This window comes from Odontomachus brunneus, unplaced genomic scaffold (genome assembly GCF_010583005.1).
Source record: "Odontomachus brunneus isolate Ranch 3 - 2012 unplaced genomic scaffold, Obru_v1 Obru_scaffold_007, whole genome shotgun sequence".
NCBI classification, from domain to species: Eukaryota; Metazoa; Arthropoda; class Insecta; order Hymenoptera; family Formicidae; genus Odontomachus; species Odontomachus brunneus.
The window spans coordinates 1,120,656-1,137,477 of record NW_022639457.1 but is presented as its reverse complement, the minus strand read 5'-3'; the positions used below and the strand labels follow the sequence as shown (position 1 = coordinate 1,137,477).

The following is a 16,822-nucleotide window of genomic DNA, read 5'->3' as shown; positions in this document are numbered from 1 at the left end:
TATATATATATATATATATATATATATATATATATATATATATATATATATATATATATATCAAACGCACGATACGTGAGAAAAAAGCGGCTTTCGCAAATCAGAGCTATTTGAATACATTCGAAAATATATTTCACAAACTGTTTGTCGAACAACGTAATTTAGCGTAATATTCAAAAAGATCACGTTTTTCGACTCGGAAAAGATCATACTCTTTCGATGCAATACATTCCCATTGTTAAACTTGCACGATATATCGTAGAAACTGACGGAAATTCGATAAAATTTCGGTTAATTACGACTATTACTAATATTACTCGACATATTAATTAAAATAACGATAATTGGGAATATCTAGTGCATTGAGGTGTGTTCGCCAAAAGAAAAAGAGAGAGAAAGAGAGATGAATTCGAGAAATTACTTTTTAGTTGCTTATATATGATTTCGCCTTAATCTTACACAGAATCTTGCAAAACAGACACATATCCTCAATTCGGCTTTTAGAGAAGCGTGTTACCGTTTCCATCCATTTGCCTCGAAGAACATGAGCTGTGTTGTAGATTATGCTCTTTGTTCTTATCCGCGTTATTTGTACTTCGAAGCTCAGCACCGCTTTAACACGATCGAACCATCAACACTCATCTTTAAACACGATGGCGAAATGTCACATTCGCGAAGCGAAAGGAATTTTACGCCTGTATGCAGAAACGAAACGACGAGCAGAGTTGAACATGGCGAACGATTCCTGAACCCGGCTTGTTATTTCGAGTACAATTTTATACGCCATTTGAATTACAAAGAGAATATGAAATAAAATTTGTGCCGACTCTTTCGAGCCGTAACACATCTCTGTCATCAATCTCGTCAAAAGAAAAAGTAAGAGAGAGAGAGAGAGAGAGAGAGAGAGAGAGAGAGGGAGAGAGAGAGAGGGAGAGAGGGAGAGACGGAAGGACAGCAAGAATGAGAAATAGCAAGAGGGTTCGCTCGAAATCATTGATCGTGTGTGGTAGCGAAAAGGAAATACGTCCAATCCGAAGACGTTTTATATCCGAGAGAAATACTCGGCGAGGCAATGAAATCCATACATCAGTACCGCTTTCCCCTACGGAGTAATTTGATATCGACGAACCACCGATTGACATTCATAAGGGATAACGATTGCAATTCTGCTCGTTATCAGTCGAAACGAAGTTACCGTTTTTAGCAGCCGCGCCGATGAATACGCAATGGCGTTTTAAATGCCGACAGGTGCTGGCTGCCAGCAACTGGAATCTGCAGATTTCACGAGGCGCGCAAGAAACGCACTGAGCACCGAGATAGGGCACAATATGTAAATTCGAAACCGTATCTCAGGTACTCGAAACAGCGGCCGTAACTCGATAATTAACACGAGGGAGGCAGCTGGGATACGGGTGAGAATACCTAACGTAGAAAAGCCGTGGGCGTTTCGCCGTTGTGGCGCAGGAAAACTGTCGATTCCGCCGACTGGCGAGAGGAAATCTGCCGTGGAAAAGGCAGGTGTACGTGACGATTTTGAGATACCGCGCGCAACCTTGAAATCTGATCCCAGGGCGGCTACCGGAAGGTACATCTATGTAAAATATCGGGCAAACAAAAAGGCGACAAAGTCGCGCAGTATGAATTCGCGCGCGATCTACTGTAAAAGTCGTCTCGAGTTCTCTCGCAACGGCATCGTGCGTGCTGCAACGAGATCGCAGTCGCGCATTTTGACGGATATTTTGATAGACCGGCCGCCACTTTGTGACTTTTATCCGCGCTAGCGTGTGTACGTGCGCGTTAGATAAGATACGGCGAAATGTGTCGCGCGTTATCTAGAGCAATCTCACTGGAATCGAGATGCAGGAGGTCGGGAAGCGATGTTTACTGATAAAATCGCGAAATTACGTACCGCAGCATCGCGTTACGTAAGTTCAAGATTGCTTTGCCGAATTAACGGTTAATTTAACGATGCCGCGAGCAAACGCCCAGCAAGCATATAACGCGAGAAACTCGCATAATCTACGAGAAAGTTAAGCATACAAAGATTTACGTCGTGTATAAATTTCGCATTTTGCAGTTGTCGCGCGGTTTCCAATTCTTGGAATATTTTATATGATATATACATATATATGAAATATATAAATACACCATGTGTTCCCGAGTCGAAATTTTGATTTTATTTTCAGCTTTACTATTCCATTCAACACCTATTTTGATATTCTGAAATCTACATCAACCTCTCTTGATTCTATTTAACCTACTCGAAATTTTGATCATATTTTTAGTCTCATTATTTCAACACCTATTTTGATATTCTGAAATCTATAATACAACCTATTTTGACGCTAAAGAAAGTGAAAAGGGAAATTTCATTAGAATCAAAAAAGGAATAAATTGTATCATTAGAATTAAACCTATTTTGCTAACTTAATTCCTACTGCATTGTAAAGTTCAAGGTTTAACATAGAATCAAAATTTCGGCTCGGGTTGTTATGCAAATATACATCAAGCATTTTTTAGCCCGTTTCTGTTTTTATGTTTTAAGTCTGTCAGGCTTTTTTTCAACAAAACTTAGAAATTAAGACTTAGACAAGAGATAAAATACCCATACAGCACAAATGTCCGAAATATATTTCAGAGACATCCCAGAGATATCACATTGTCTCTGGAACGTTTCTGGGATGTATTTTAGACATTTGGTGCTGTATAGGATATCTTTCTCCTGTCGCGTATATCGGAGAAAATTCTACACTATAAAACAAATCGTATTGCCTGTTGAATTTTGATAATAACTCAATATTAAATCGTATCCAATCATCGTTCCGTCGACGAAGCATATTTCATTGCTATTGTCGGGGAATGGAAATGGTATCTCCATGAATAATGCTAATGATGTTTTGTATCTTATACGCAAACAGTATAACGAAGCCGCGCATCCTTTGATCTTTCTACGGTATCGCGACATCGTACGCGAAATAATTAAAATACCGCGCTCTCTTTTTTACGTAAAATTGCGCGCTGCCCCAAAAAATTGCGTCGCATCATAAACATTCCGTTATTAAATTATTTTGCATCACTTTGTGCGACCTGAAAATGCGGAGATCAAAATTTAAGATAAAAATAAAAAAGCTTAATATTTCGAGGATATACGTCGCAAAAGCAGAATAATCTCTTCTTAATCTCAGGATGCATTGTTTTGTTCAATTTCGAGAAAATCTGTATCAAGCAAATTCCGTAAAAAGCGTAACGTGAAATCAAGATTTTCGACTCTCTTGCAAATCACGTAACTACTTACAAAAGGAATGTATACGATCACGTGCAAAACTTTGTTTTCAAATCATATCGTCGACAATTCGATAAGTTTCCACGTCGATGTTTGGCATGCTCCAGTCTATGTATACAGGTGAACCATCAACTGGCTAACACCTTGAATATTTTTTTGGGAGCACAACAGTTAGAGAAAACTCCGCCCACGCGGTAACTCGACCTAGAAAAAAATCGTTACCGCCATATGCCGACGCCTTTTCCCACCGTGTAACTTTCGTTTCAACGAATTCTCCCCAACCACTATCGTTTCGAGGATATTCGAGGTGCTAATAGCTATTGCCGCGCCCCATATATCGGGACTCGATCGCTTCCAATTGCCTTACGAGAGTTACAGCGCGCGTCGTAAATACTACTCGGTCGTCTCCGATGTATAATTAATAGTACCCATGATTTATATATAGTAAACTAGACACACTGCAGGCTTGCACTGTCGCGCAATCGCTATCGATTCCTAAAGTTCGTATTAATAGTCGTCACTTGAAAATTGTCTTTACGTAGGATATTCAGATTTCATTTTAGAGTTAGATCTGCGGTTTTCAGTTAAATCACACGACATATGCGACTTGTATTTGTAATCAACTGAAAAATTCATATCTAATTCTAAAGTCAAATCTGAAAGTTGTACTAATAGTCGTAACTTGAAGCTTGCTTCAGATGAGATAATCATAATCGAACTTAGAGTTAGATGTAAATCTTTCAGCTGAATCGTATTTACAAATGTAATATCGCATATATTGTGTAATTTAAGTAAAAAAATTTAAATCTAACTCAAAATTTATATCTAAATACCTCATGTAGGAATTTCAGGCAATGGCTATTAGTACAAACCTGAATGTGTTTTCAAGTGATTTCGCAACGTTATAAAACTTCACGTAATGACTCTTCTTGTTGGCGATCCATGCAATTTACGTGTAAACATGGCATGCACTATGTAATATGACGCTTCTTGGGCGTTCAAATTGTACGCTCACCATATCGGATTGATATCCCGCGATATCAAGTCGCCCAGCATTCTAAGTCTTCAGCATTTAGCCTTCATATCGTTCAATTGTCATTCCATTAGATCGCACTTCACTCACTTCACTGTACTATATTGCACTCACTACCGATTTTACCGGCCTTTAACGATTTGATGGAAAGTAAATAATGATGGAAAGTAAAAAATGGACGGTAAATTCCGACACACTCGCGAGTCGCGTGGGGATACATTCGCGATTCGCGTGTAAACAAAACGAAACCGCTCTGTGTTCAATAACATTGAGAGAAAAAAAGCAAACATTCCGTTCCGCGGACAATTGCGATCTCGTTGAAACAAACGAAGTTCCTGTTTCACAAGAATTCTCATTTTTAATTTCCAACTTCGAACTCTAATTTCAATTTTGCTCGAAATATAACATTTTGCTCGAAATAACCGTGGAAAAATTTATGAAATTAGCGATTGTAACGAACACAAAATTTAGTTAATAGTGAGTAAAATAATCGCGAATTCTACGCGAATTCTAAATTATTATTCTTACAATTCTGATGCGCACTATTCTGGAGCATCATTCTTAAACGCAGTTCTGTGTGTATGATGCGCTATTTTAAGGAGCAATTTTGATGTGCTCTTAGTGAAGCTTGAAACAATTGAAGGATTATGTTAAATGAATAATTCCGTCAAATAATCTCTCTTCTCTTGACTTGAATATACTGAATTCAAATATCTAGATGGTTTGTTTTTAAAGAAGAAATCCTCTAATTACTTCAAACAATATATTAAAATCAACAAACACGCACATGCAAAACCCTACACTGAAAAGTGTTTGGCATTTGTGATTCTGTAAGTGCATAATGAACCAATTATAATTGAGAAACTAGTTTTTGTAGTAGGGTTAACAATTTTTTCTCTCAGAATATATGTGCAAAAATCTACGAATCGTGTAAATCGCATTGATCTCATGTTCAAACCAACCATCGAAAAGCCCACCTCTTTTGTTCTTTATTTTCGATTCATTAAAATACTGGGAGATTAGGATCGGTCACGTTGTGCTACTGAAGCAAAAAATATATCATCAACGATTAAATACAAATAACGAGAGAAATATGCGTGAAAAAAATAATTTGCTGCAGCAGCAAACTAATTTGCTACATATGGACAGTTAAATATAACTCGCTGTGTTAGCTACTTTTTCTTTGCTGCAGGAACCTATTTTCTTGCTATGATAACAAGAAAGTCTGTTCCTACAACAAGAAAAATGGCTAATGTTGTAAATTTGCTACAGATGAGCAACTAAACATAATTTACTGTTTTAGCTACTTTTTTTGTTGCAGGAACCTATTTTCTTGTTATCATAGCAAGGAAATTGTGCAAAGCAAAGAAAAAGTGGCTAATACAGCAAATTATATTTAGTTTTCTATATGTAGCAGATCTTTTTTTCCGTGTTTAATACGAACATCTCATCCTTCTGCGGTCGTTGTTAATCAACGACTTTTATATGGACAACTGTCCTACTTTTCGAACGCAAATGGCCTTATGCATGTGCGAGCACATGAAAGAAAATCTAAATTACTTTCGAGTTGATCTTACTTGGTTCGAGTCGGATCCTCCGTTAAAACATGTGTACCTAAAGTAACTACAACTCCTTCGTGTGGCTACTAACTTCGCCAGATCTGAAACAAAAAGAAAAATTAGGATTCCAAGGTGCTGATGCTGCTCAAAATGGTCGTACGAGGATGAATGTACGAGCGAAGTAATATAATGCGTCTCACGCACGCTTCGATCGATTCGAAAAAGTCGGCAATCATGCATGACACGTTCCAATCCATTTACTTTCGCGTTTAACGTCACTCAAAAGAAAAATCTTACAATCACATAGCGAAAATAATTTACGAAAAATTTTCTAAGATGGATAAATGACTAACAAGCACTGCGATATCGCACATCGTTTGTATTTAATCGATATAGATAACAGAAACAGAATTTCTATCTGAAATATTTGTGAAATTTAGCAAGAAAGAGTCTCTTTGTAGATTAAGGCCAGTCATATCACTTACAAAAGTGACTGCGGTAGAGAACTAGCGACGGAAAACAACGTATAAATGTATAATCCTTACACCCACATAAATTTGCTTACAGATATTGCTAGAATGTTACGTGTACCACATGTAAATTCTACGTGTACCACAAGTAATTTTTTAGCAGATTCAAAAAGCAGCGATAAATTTTAACTGTGACATTTAGAATTTTACTTGAAACAGCAAAACATTCTTTTAATTGCTCAACAATTTCGTATATACATATGTTATTGTTTCCGAGATCATGTAACTTTCAACTGGCGAGATATGTCCGAAAAAGCATACGTTATTTATTAATTCAACATTATTTATATATATCATAATGCTAATATTATACATATTTCATAATATTTGATTTAATTCAAATATTTAATTTCAATTTAAACTGTCGAAATTCATAATTCAATTGAAGTGCACTACTTTCATGAAACGCGAAATAGCTAAATGGCATTACGGAAAATAGATAATAATGAGATAATACGTCTGTTTTAAGAAAATATTTGCTTGTTTTTCTCACCCCGGCGGCATCTTTTATTTGTGCCTATACGACTGGTTGTCGTGAAGATAGAAAAAAAAGGAAGAACAGGAGGGTGAAAATGAACCAAGACCACATCGATAGTTACCGCGTTCGTTTCGGCGCGTCTTATCCGAGTTCACGAAGTTCCCTTGTCGAAAGTGCGAGCCTCGAACACGTTTCCGAAAGAATTCATCGTGAGCTGCGCGACTATCGAGAGGTTCCCACACAAGAAGAAAATAAACGATCAACCGACTTTTCTTGTTACATAACGTTCAACGGCGGTTCTTTGTCGGCGGTTCCTTTTCTCCAAACGACCGTCTAGAGAGACCACGTGCGAAAAAGAACGGAGATTTCACAACGGTAGACGTTTTCTCTCGTCGGGTTTGTCTTTTTGCGCGTGTGGAAATTAGGCCGCGACTAACTAAAGATGGCATGTGACCAAATCTTGGTAATTATCGACGAAAGCAAGACACAAAGAAAAAAATAGAGATTCGATTTAACACTGATCAAATGTTTAACAAATCGAACGTTTCAAAAAAGTCAACTTCAAATTAATCAGAGAATCCGTTATTGTGTATAAACTCTAAAATCTACATTTTGATTATATATTTCGATTATATATTTAAAGCTACATGTTAACCATTTCATTAAAAATTCACTATTTGTCTTATATAAATATCGTAACGTTACTACAGTTTGATAATCGTGAGAACACGTTTAACACAAACTATACGTACGGTCAGAATACCCGAAACTTAGTTTTACATTAGCTTTGCAAGTTCCGTTGAATTCAGAGACCTATTGATATAACATTATATTATTCAGAATTGCGTACTATTGTTTTCTTCATGTTGAGGCTTAAATGCTAGCTCAACGTCCTACGCATATGCTAGCGTTGGACGACAACAACAATACAATAACATGTTGCGTACGCGTGTCGTGTTTACTTTTTATCACAGTAAACTCATAATGTCACGGGAAGAATAGACTATTAAAAGGATATTCAATAACAACAGCCGGCAACGAACAGTTTGCATAAAGTTTTAAGAACAATGTTTTAGAGCATTGAAATTCGCTACAAAATTCAATGATCTAGTTGTCAGCAATAAAGTGATTAAAAGAGAACTTGCCAAGAGCCTCTGTGATGATGTACGTCCCATTTCGTTATAAGTAACGTTAATTTGCGAAATGAATATTTGGAATGAATAGCATTTGATATTCCATTACCTCAGTGTCCTATCTATTTAATCTTTAATCTAAATTTCAATCAGCAACGTATTAATTATGTACCTTACTCGACTGTAGATTGAACGTATGCGATGTGCACGAGCCGTATAGAATAATTAATGATGAGATTAGTGGATTAATATAAACTTTGTTTCATAATCTCTTTATCGTTTTGTTAGTTTTATCGGCGTTGGAAATATCGATGGAATTTGGAAATTCAAAAAGGGTGAGAGAGGAGAAGTTGTAAGGGCAAAGGTAGCAGTTGCGTGTACTCTGTCGCTTTACATCAACAAAGATTTATGTTAATAAAGGTTGACATTTGAATTCGTTATGATAACAAGACATTAATAGATTCGAGATGGAACTTGTTGCCCAAGAAGCCCATTATTAAAGGTACACAACTTGCCAGACTTCGAGTGGTTTCTAAATTTCGACGCGAGGGTCCCCTGAGTCTTAGTAAGTTTGTCAAACTTCCCATTGAAGTCGAAGATATCGTTTACAATAGATGACTGACACATCTGGAAATACATGACGTAACCCTAAAAAAAAGAAACGTACACAGCAAAGACCCTCCGAGTAGCAACTGGGATCATTTATGTCCGAGTCATTCTAACAAGTGTGAAAGGAATTGTTTAAAAAAATATCAATTAAAATTTCTCGCTGTTTTTTGTATCTGCAGTACGCGTAAAATTTACAGCGGTAGTAGTATCTAGCAGTATCTGCAAGCAAATTTAGGTGAGTGTAAGGATTATATATAAAGTTTGTCGTTTTGTTCTCTGTCCTTTCTCTACACAGTGACGTGGTTTACAAGACGTGACTTTAATTTGAATACCACAGAGATCACAGGGAGAAAGATTTTCTTGTAGTACATTTCACGGACATTTCAAATAGTAATTTTATCTCCGTCATCTATATTGATTAAATTATTGAAGTTACTGTTTAAAAGTAAAATATTTAGCAATTCATTTTTCACAAAGAACTATGTGGTTCTTTAACTAAGAGGATAAAGAAAGTTTTAGAAATTATTAACAATTTTTCGAGCAAGGAAAGAAAAATCGAGGAACATACATGCGACTCTGGTTACTATTTCAAAGATAACGAAAACACATTACTCGAAGGTTTAAAGCAATATTGTTATACAACTATGCCTGCGAAACTAGATTCTAAATTTTAGCTTGGGTACCTGTATACGCTCTCAGAAAGTCTGTCAAACACTCGTTAAAATCGGGAGTGTCCTGTATAATAAATGATTTGACTTCCTGGAGATACATAATGTATGGCTGGTCGTATCCCGGCGTCCTGGTTTCGCGATCTTGTATCCTAGTCCCGGCTGTTTCATCGTGGCGCTCCACATATTCGCTCGTAGCACTGTATTATTCGTGTAAGTGCAATTCGATCGAAGAAACATATTAACTGACACGACACCGATGAGAGTCGGATTAAAAAGTCGATCAAAGAGTCGATCAAATATTCTAATCGGCCGACGGAAAAATTGACTAACGCGCCGCTATACATATCCTGCGTATGTATATCATTTGTCGGTTCGAGATATAATATTTCGGTCACAAAAGGAAAATATACTACACACTACAATACAACAAAACAATCAGAGAAAAGAGCACAGTCATTCCCTAGCGATCGTCTACCGTCGTTGTCTTTTATTGAATACACATAGATATCGTGGCTGACAGATAACGCTCTTCGAAACATTCCAGACCCTCAAGACGGTCGAGAAATTAGTAAAATTCTTGTCGTATAGTATCGGTACGTTAGAGTTCTAATTTCCGCCGTGATTGTAATATTTCATCGGCTCTGAAAAGATTTAATCTGTTACTCGATACGGGTTTCGTCGATCGAATGTCATCTGTATGAGTGTCAGAACTCATCTATGTGAGTATCAGTGCCACCAGGGAATATCCGGAATATCTCGATGAAGCAGCTTGGACCAGGATGTTGAACCGGAAAGCCAAAACAGAGGAGGGAGAACGCTGGAATGTGAGTAGCATGGACGACACATCTCCAAATATATCAAACCATTTATCACATAAAGGGTATTCTCAAGAGACGTTTGACAAGCTTAGGTGATACATAAGGCTGAATAAGAGACAAGTAAGCGGTCACCCGAGTCGAAACCTAGAATTTAGCCTCGCAAGTAGAATTTCGTGCGCCTCTAATAATGCTCCTTGCTGGATACGAAGGTTTTTGTAATCAGCTTCATGACTTAACAGTTGCTTTGCCCGATGGAACAATTATCCCTCCATCCGAGAGACAGAGAGTAAGAGAGGCCGAGCTGAATACAAAGGGAAATAATATCTGTCTTTTGTACGCGCGGTAAGACAGCATAATTAAAGAACATCTCTGACGAAAGCATAGTTAACGCGCGTCGTATCTCGGTGGAAGAAAGTTCGACCGTTGCGTGAGTCAAGTTACCACTTCGTTGCACTATGTCGCGTCTAATAATGAAACATGACAGTAAGCTTCTTATTACTAACAGTAGTCTTCTTATTTCGTCTGTCGTAACGTGTGACGCACGAGATGACGGTAGAAACACACCCCGGAAAGAGGCAGTATTATGTCTCAAAAAAAAAACAACCGAAAAGTCTTGAAGCTTTGTTGTCCAAGTAATCGATATCTTGGTATAGTCGCGGAAAACTGGCAATATCTTTTATCTTGTGCAAGCTCGCGCGCGCGGATAGTGCCTAATGACTTCGAGTATACATCGATGGTACTCTCAAGGATTAATACAACAATATTACGAGCGGCGCAACCTATGCGAACGACAATAGAACTCGGTCACGTGCTCCACGGCTTTCTCACTGATTGGATAATAAATATCCATAAACGATACGCTGCGTTAATTACCACGCCCATTGCATGTCGCCGCAGTCGGCAATCGGTCGATATTCGCAACTTGCACCGACCATATCACGCCCAATTGCATCGCGAATATTATCCGTTTATTAAAGCGACCAGCCACGGCGAGCGTCTATCGATCAACCGTTAAGAGTGAGTTTCACGCAGATCGTACGCGGATCGGCGTAATTGCCTTTGCACACGAACATTGTACCATTTTCGCAGGGCGCGATATGAATTTCTTAGGGGATGCTCCGGAATATGGTGCAGCTTCGAGGAAATTATGTCTAGTGAAAAAACCAAAAACAGGGGCGGAATTACTATCTGAAATGTTCGTGAAATTTTGTACAAAGAAGTCTTTCTCTCTGTGATGCCCATCCAAATCAAGACCGTTTCGAGAAAATTATGCCTAATGAAAAAACCAAATATGGTCAATGAACGACCGACTTCTTTCGCGAGGTATTTATAAGCAATTTGAATCGAGCTGCATTACTGTATAGCAGCTTATCGCGCAGTTTAGCGATTACGCATAAATTATCTTTTAAAGGAGATCGACGCCGTTGCTTGCTCTTCGCGAATATATTCTGCCTGACGTGTCTGTCACGTGAGTAAAGCAGGACTCGAAGTAACGAGGATTTCTATGCGCTGCTGCGACATCCGTACGCGGAGGCGATGGTTGATGCCTTCATTATTATTAATAGCAGGTCTCTAGTGTATGACTTCCGGGCATCGAAATAATGATCGTCTACTCGTAATGATGCTTTGCCTGCTGCACGTAGCTCGCAAAACTTGTTAGCGCTCCTCTACTTATCGCGCGAAGTTGTTCAAACAATAACTGTCGGCGTGATCGCGAGAGTCAGGGCGAGCGTCATAGAGTTTCGTAATTATTCTTGGAAATTAACGTTATGCACTTAGGCAGAAGTCATAATATAAGTCGTTAATCGCGCGACGAGAGAAGCTGCTCCGTTGGCTGTTTCAATCAACGCGCTAAGACGAAATGCATTTCGATGAACCTCGCACGCTCTTTGAGTTGCACGTGAAACTTTTACAATCTTATCTTGTTAAGATAATCTTGTTAATATATTTCTTTCTTCCCTCTAATGGACCATGCATTCTGTACATTTACCATTTTGGAGATCAGGATATAAACGACCACGATAAAGCGCGTGTCAGCAGGTATACCGAAGGCTTATTATTTTTAGAATTTCGTCTCGCGGCGCTCTTTAATTTCCCAAGAGCGCGCGCGAAGGTCTCTCAATATAGACTTTATTTAATTCCACTGTACCTATTCCGACGTTTTCTACCCGCCATCGAGAGACACCTGTGGAAAATGCTTGTCAGGTGTCGACACAATTCGGTAATCAATAATGGGTTATACGAATAAACTGGAGCAGCTCCTCTGGTGTTGCTCGTTATTTATTTATCGTTATTGGTTTAAACAGAACCTCCAGAAAATAGGATGTTTGGAAAATCATGACGCAAGCCAGCACGAGTAGACAATTACGGGAAACAATAAATACGCATACAGAAAATAAATAAAAATGCAGCGTAAATTTTTCGATTTTTCACCTGGCTTTCGGGAAAGATAATTGCGAAAATAATGTATTGTGCACGTCTATCTCCGATTACGTGAGGTGTGTTTACAGTAAACAATGATTTTATATGGAAAGTGCAAATCGAACGTGCAGATATTCGTTTTTGTTAGATACGAGGCTTTATTTTCAAAACAGTCGCTCTCGACAGTCAAGGACAATTTTAGTACATTAAGAGAAAAGATATTTGGAAAATAAAAGATATTTATTCGGTGAGTGCTAATGACAACACACACACGCTTGCTTGAATCTGAATTCTTTTGTCTAAATATAATGAATAATTGCTTTTGTGAGAAGAGCAACGGTTTTAGAAAAATATGTATTTTCTTATTTGAAGGAAATTTCTTCTCAGCATAAAGATGTGTATATATTAATACAAATAATTATGTTATTTTAGTACTCATCGCAAAGAAATATTTTTTATCTTTTAGATATTTTTTTCTCTCAGTGTGCTCATAGAAATATTCTGAACAATCTCGAGGTTTTCTTAAATTCATATGTGATATTACACTTGGAACAACGATTAGTAACCAAGTGTATTTATACTCTCTAAATTTCTTATAGTACTTTATTTCCTTCAGCTACCAAGAAGGGGACTTGGTTTATAAAATACAGAAAACTTATCCCGTCCACACATCCATACCTTATATTCTTATCTATCTTATATCTCCTTATCTAAATGATTCTCTTACTCTTAATTTATTATCATATCACATTTCATTACATTCCACATTTCATTTGTATTACAGTAAAAAATGCTTATAATGCTTATACTTCCCTAATCCTTATCCAAATATATACAATAAAAAAAGAAATTAAACACTAAACCAATATACTCTCTACCTTATAAATCTTCCAACTTATTGCTTCCTTCCCTACTTATTTTCTTTTAATTTTCTATCTCTCTCTTTCCATATTTTCCTTAAAATCTCACCAAATTTCTTGGACTAAAATTTCACTCGAGAAACAGAGTGATCATTAAGTCATCCGAATTTGAGTGATTTTTTACTCTTATATAGAGTGAAGAATTCACTCTATATAAGTGAAATAGTGATAAGAGTAGATAAGATATAGGATATTGAAGTCTAAATCTTTAGCGGCAGAGTACTGACTCTTGGCGGTTGTAAGCACACTACGTGTCAAAAAGGGACGTCCACGAAGAAGAAACCCTCTCCAAAGTATGTTCCAACGCATACTTCAGTGTGAGCTTTTTGAGTAGTTGTCTGTCGTGCGGTTCGGCGTGTCATTAAGCCAAGTCCGTCATTTAATTACAACCTCATTATTGAGCGCACGTGCATGCAAATGACCGCGCTTCCCCGTCTCGTGTTCATCTCTCTAATAAATATCGACGCCCTCCTTTCAGATTGCACTTCTGTGGTAACGCGATATCACGACGTCGCTGAAATTCGATTAAACGTCTGTCGCTCCAACTTTTAATCAACGATCGTTTTGTCCAGCCTCTTTTTTCGCGCTTCTTTTTGAGCACGTTCTGCACACAGGATATCCCACGAATGACGGTAAAGCCGTGGGGATATGAGGATTTTGTTTGGAAAATAAGACAAAAATATACAAGAAAAGTTCTCTGTTACGCGAGACTTTATACTTATTTTATATTTGGAACGGATCTTCTATGTCGAAAAAAATTGATAATAGAAATTCGTATACAGATATCTGTTTGAATTCGATCCATTTCGGTGTAATAACGGTATTATTTTTGTAAAGAGATCACCATTGTACACAATCTGGCATAATAGCTTAATGTTTTGTAATTCTAGATTTTTTACGATTTTAAAGGAATTTTTCGATTACGCGCGATATATGTCTACATATTCGTGCATCAACTGTTGATTATTTCGAAAAGCAGCTCTGTTGAAATAATAAATAGTTATGATGTACGAATATATACGTACACACATTGCGCGTAATTTTTTTCATTTTTGTAAAATGTTAAAGTTACTATGTTCTGTTGTGAAACTTGTGTACGCTCAGTTGCAGATGGTTTTCATACATTTTATTAAATGAAATTACAACGCTTCAAGCTATCAGAATTGAAAGCCAGTACTGACGTGTATAGTAATCAAATTGTAACAACACAGAGTGTAACATTTGCGAAATTTGGAAAAAAGAATTTATTTTAAACTAAGAGAACATAATTTTGAGAAGTAGTTTTTATATATTTATAATCAATTACTCTGCATACATGTTAGTAGTGATCTTCTGACAACTCGGATTATTGTGCAACTTGATTCTATAAAAATGTAAACATTATTTAACAATCAAATGTACTTATATTCTTTAAATTTCTTAGAATAAAATTTCACTCGTAAGTAGAAGTAAAAGTAGGATGATCTTCGAATCATCTGAATTTGAGTTACTTTTCATTATTTATTATAAAGTAAATTTTTATATAAAGTAAATTTTCACTCTTAAGAGGGAATACTGGAGTCTGAATCTTTATCGCTAGAATACTGACTTTTTTCTGCAAAATACGTTATATTGGCTGCATAGAACAATAAGTATTCTTACACAATAAAAATACGTAATAAATTGAAGTATTGCTCAATATATGAAAAAAATGATAAAAAATCGTAAAGTTGACATTTCAAGTGTAAATTAGCTTGTCAGCTGTCAGTTAAAAATAAATATTAATCCAATAAAAAAGATCTCTCTCTCTCTCTCCCTCTCTCTGTAGGTTGTATATTGAACGCGCGAATTTGCTTTGTTCTAAAAAATTGCAAAGAATGTTGTTGTACTTTCATACATTTGAATTTAGAAGCTTAAAAATATCGGAAAAGTTTGCAAAAAGATTTCTACATATTCTTGATCAAGTTTTCTGCTAAATATAATAAAGCAACATATCTTTACGTAAGATCTATACCAGAGATACGAAAAAGATAGCGTGATTGTGTCAGTGACGATGATTTCTACGTTATTGACATTTTTGGAGTTCGTCATGAATTCCAACATCTCCTTAATCGTCGAGTGAATGTTTTTACTCGAAATTGAAGATCACAGACATTATTACAGGAAAATATTCATTCTTGCGGTTTCGAATGGCAATATTTTCACTAACACATCGAACGAAAATATTGCCATGTTTCACTCGTTTCGAGGAAAATTCTACTTCAAGAAATTTAGAGAGTAATATGTCAAAAGCAATATGTAGCCTTTACACGAGATTTATTTAAGACACGGACATAAATTGTGCATATAAACTGCATCGAAGTAGCGAATCTCTTCTTGATCAAAGATGTCTTGTGTAGGAAAGATTGAAAAGAAGATTGGATCTGCTTGGGAAATGTTGGAACGGTATTCGTAAAGATACTCTCACGCGTTAATTTTCTGCTATGTAACAACGGATAACGAAAGTATTACTACGTTTTATTTACTTATAAGGGGAGTTTACTTTGTCCTCGTTGGAGCCGACACCGGTACCGTGGAGTGCATTTTGCGAGCTTTCGCACGCTCCCGTTGTTAACAACGCCGACGTCGACACAGTCGGCGATTTAATCGAATCGCAGTTCTCCGGACTTATTTTCAAGTTTGACGAGAGCGTATACTTTTGCGTCGACGTTAACTTTATTATCGGAATGCAGTTGCGTTATTCGTAGAGAGCGTTCAAGTTTGCCGCCCGCATCGACACTTAACTAACTATCGATAATGGAATTATAGCCGATAGTAAAGCATCGATTTTCACCGCCGCGACTCGCAACATTCACAAATGTTCGCCAATGCCGCGCGTAAATTCATGGCAAGCTCGTGAACACAGGCGCGCACGTACCCATTTTGCGCCGTAACTGAAAGTGTAATGTCGTAATACGCCATGATAAAGCGCTCACCTTTGTGCACAGTCGGGTAGAATTTTGCGAATAATAGATAATAAATGTGGAATAAAGTTTTGTATGCACCACGGTTAACCTTTTATTCTTATATTGCAAATAGAAATAGCCTTTATGTAGAAATTTCATCTAATTCGATTCGCATTTCGATATAATAACATCATTCACATAGAAACTACCGTTGTAATTATAAAAGTAATATTTTTTTTTACACGAGATTTGTGTATGGGATTTATGTTTAATTATCAGATAAGTATTATATATTACACTAGATTTTTATATAAAATGTATATAAAATTTATTTAATTGGAACTAATATATATATATATATATATATATATATATATATATATATATATATATATATAATAAAATATATATATATATATATATATATATATATATATATATAT

General features: G+C 36.7%; 1 protein-coding gene across 8 annotated transcripts in view; it reads left to right on the top strand.

Annotated features, from left to right (window-relative positions):
* LOC116853842 (diuretic hormone receptor-like) overlaps positions 1 to 16,822 on the top strand; it is a 47,928-nt gene that overhangs the window by 16,900 nt on the left and 14,206 nt on the right. The window contains exon 1 of one of the 8 annotated variants that reach the window (XM_032835111.1): positions 5,669 to 10,120. The exons of the other annotated variants lie outside the window; for them this stretch is intronic. The gene's annotated coding sequence lies outside the window, so the exon portion shown is untranslated. Of the gene's footprint in view, positions 1 to 5,668; positions 10,121 to 16,822 lie in introns of those variants that run through there. 8 annotated transcript variants of the gene reach the window in all.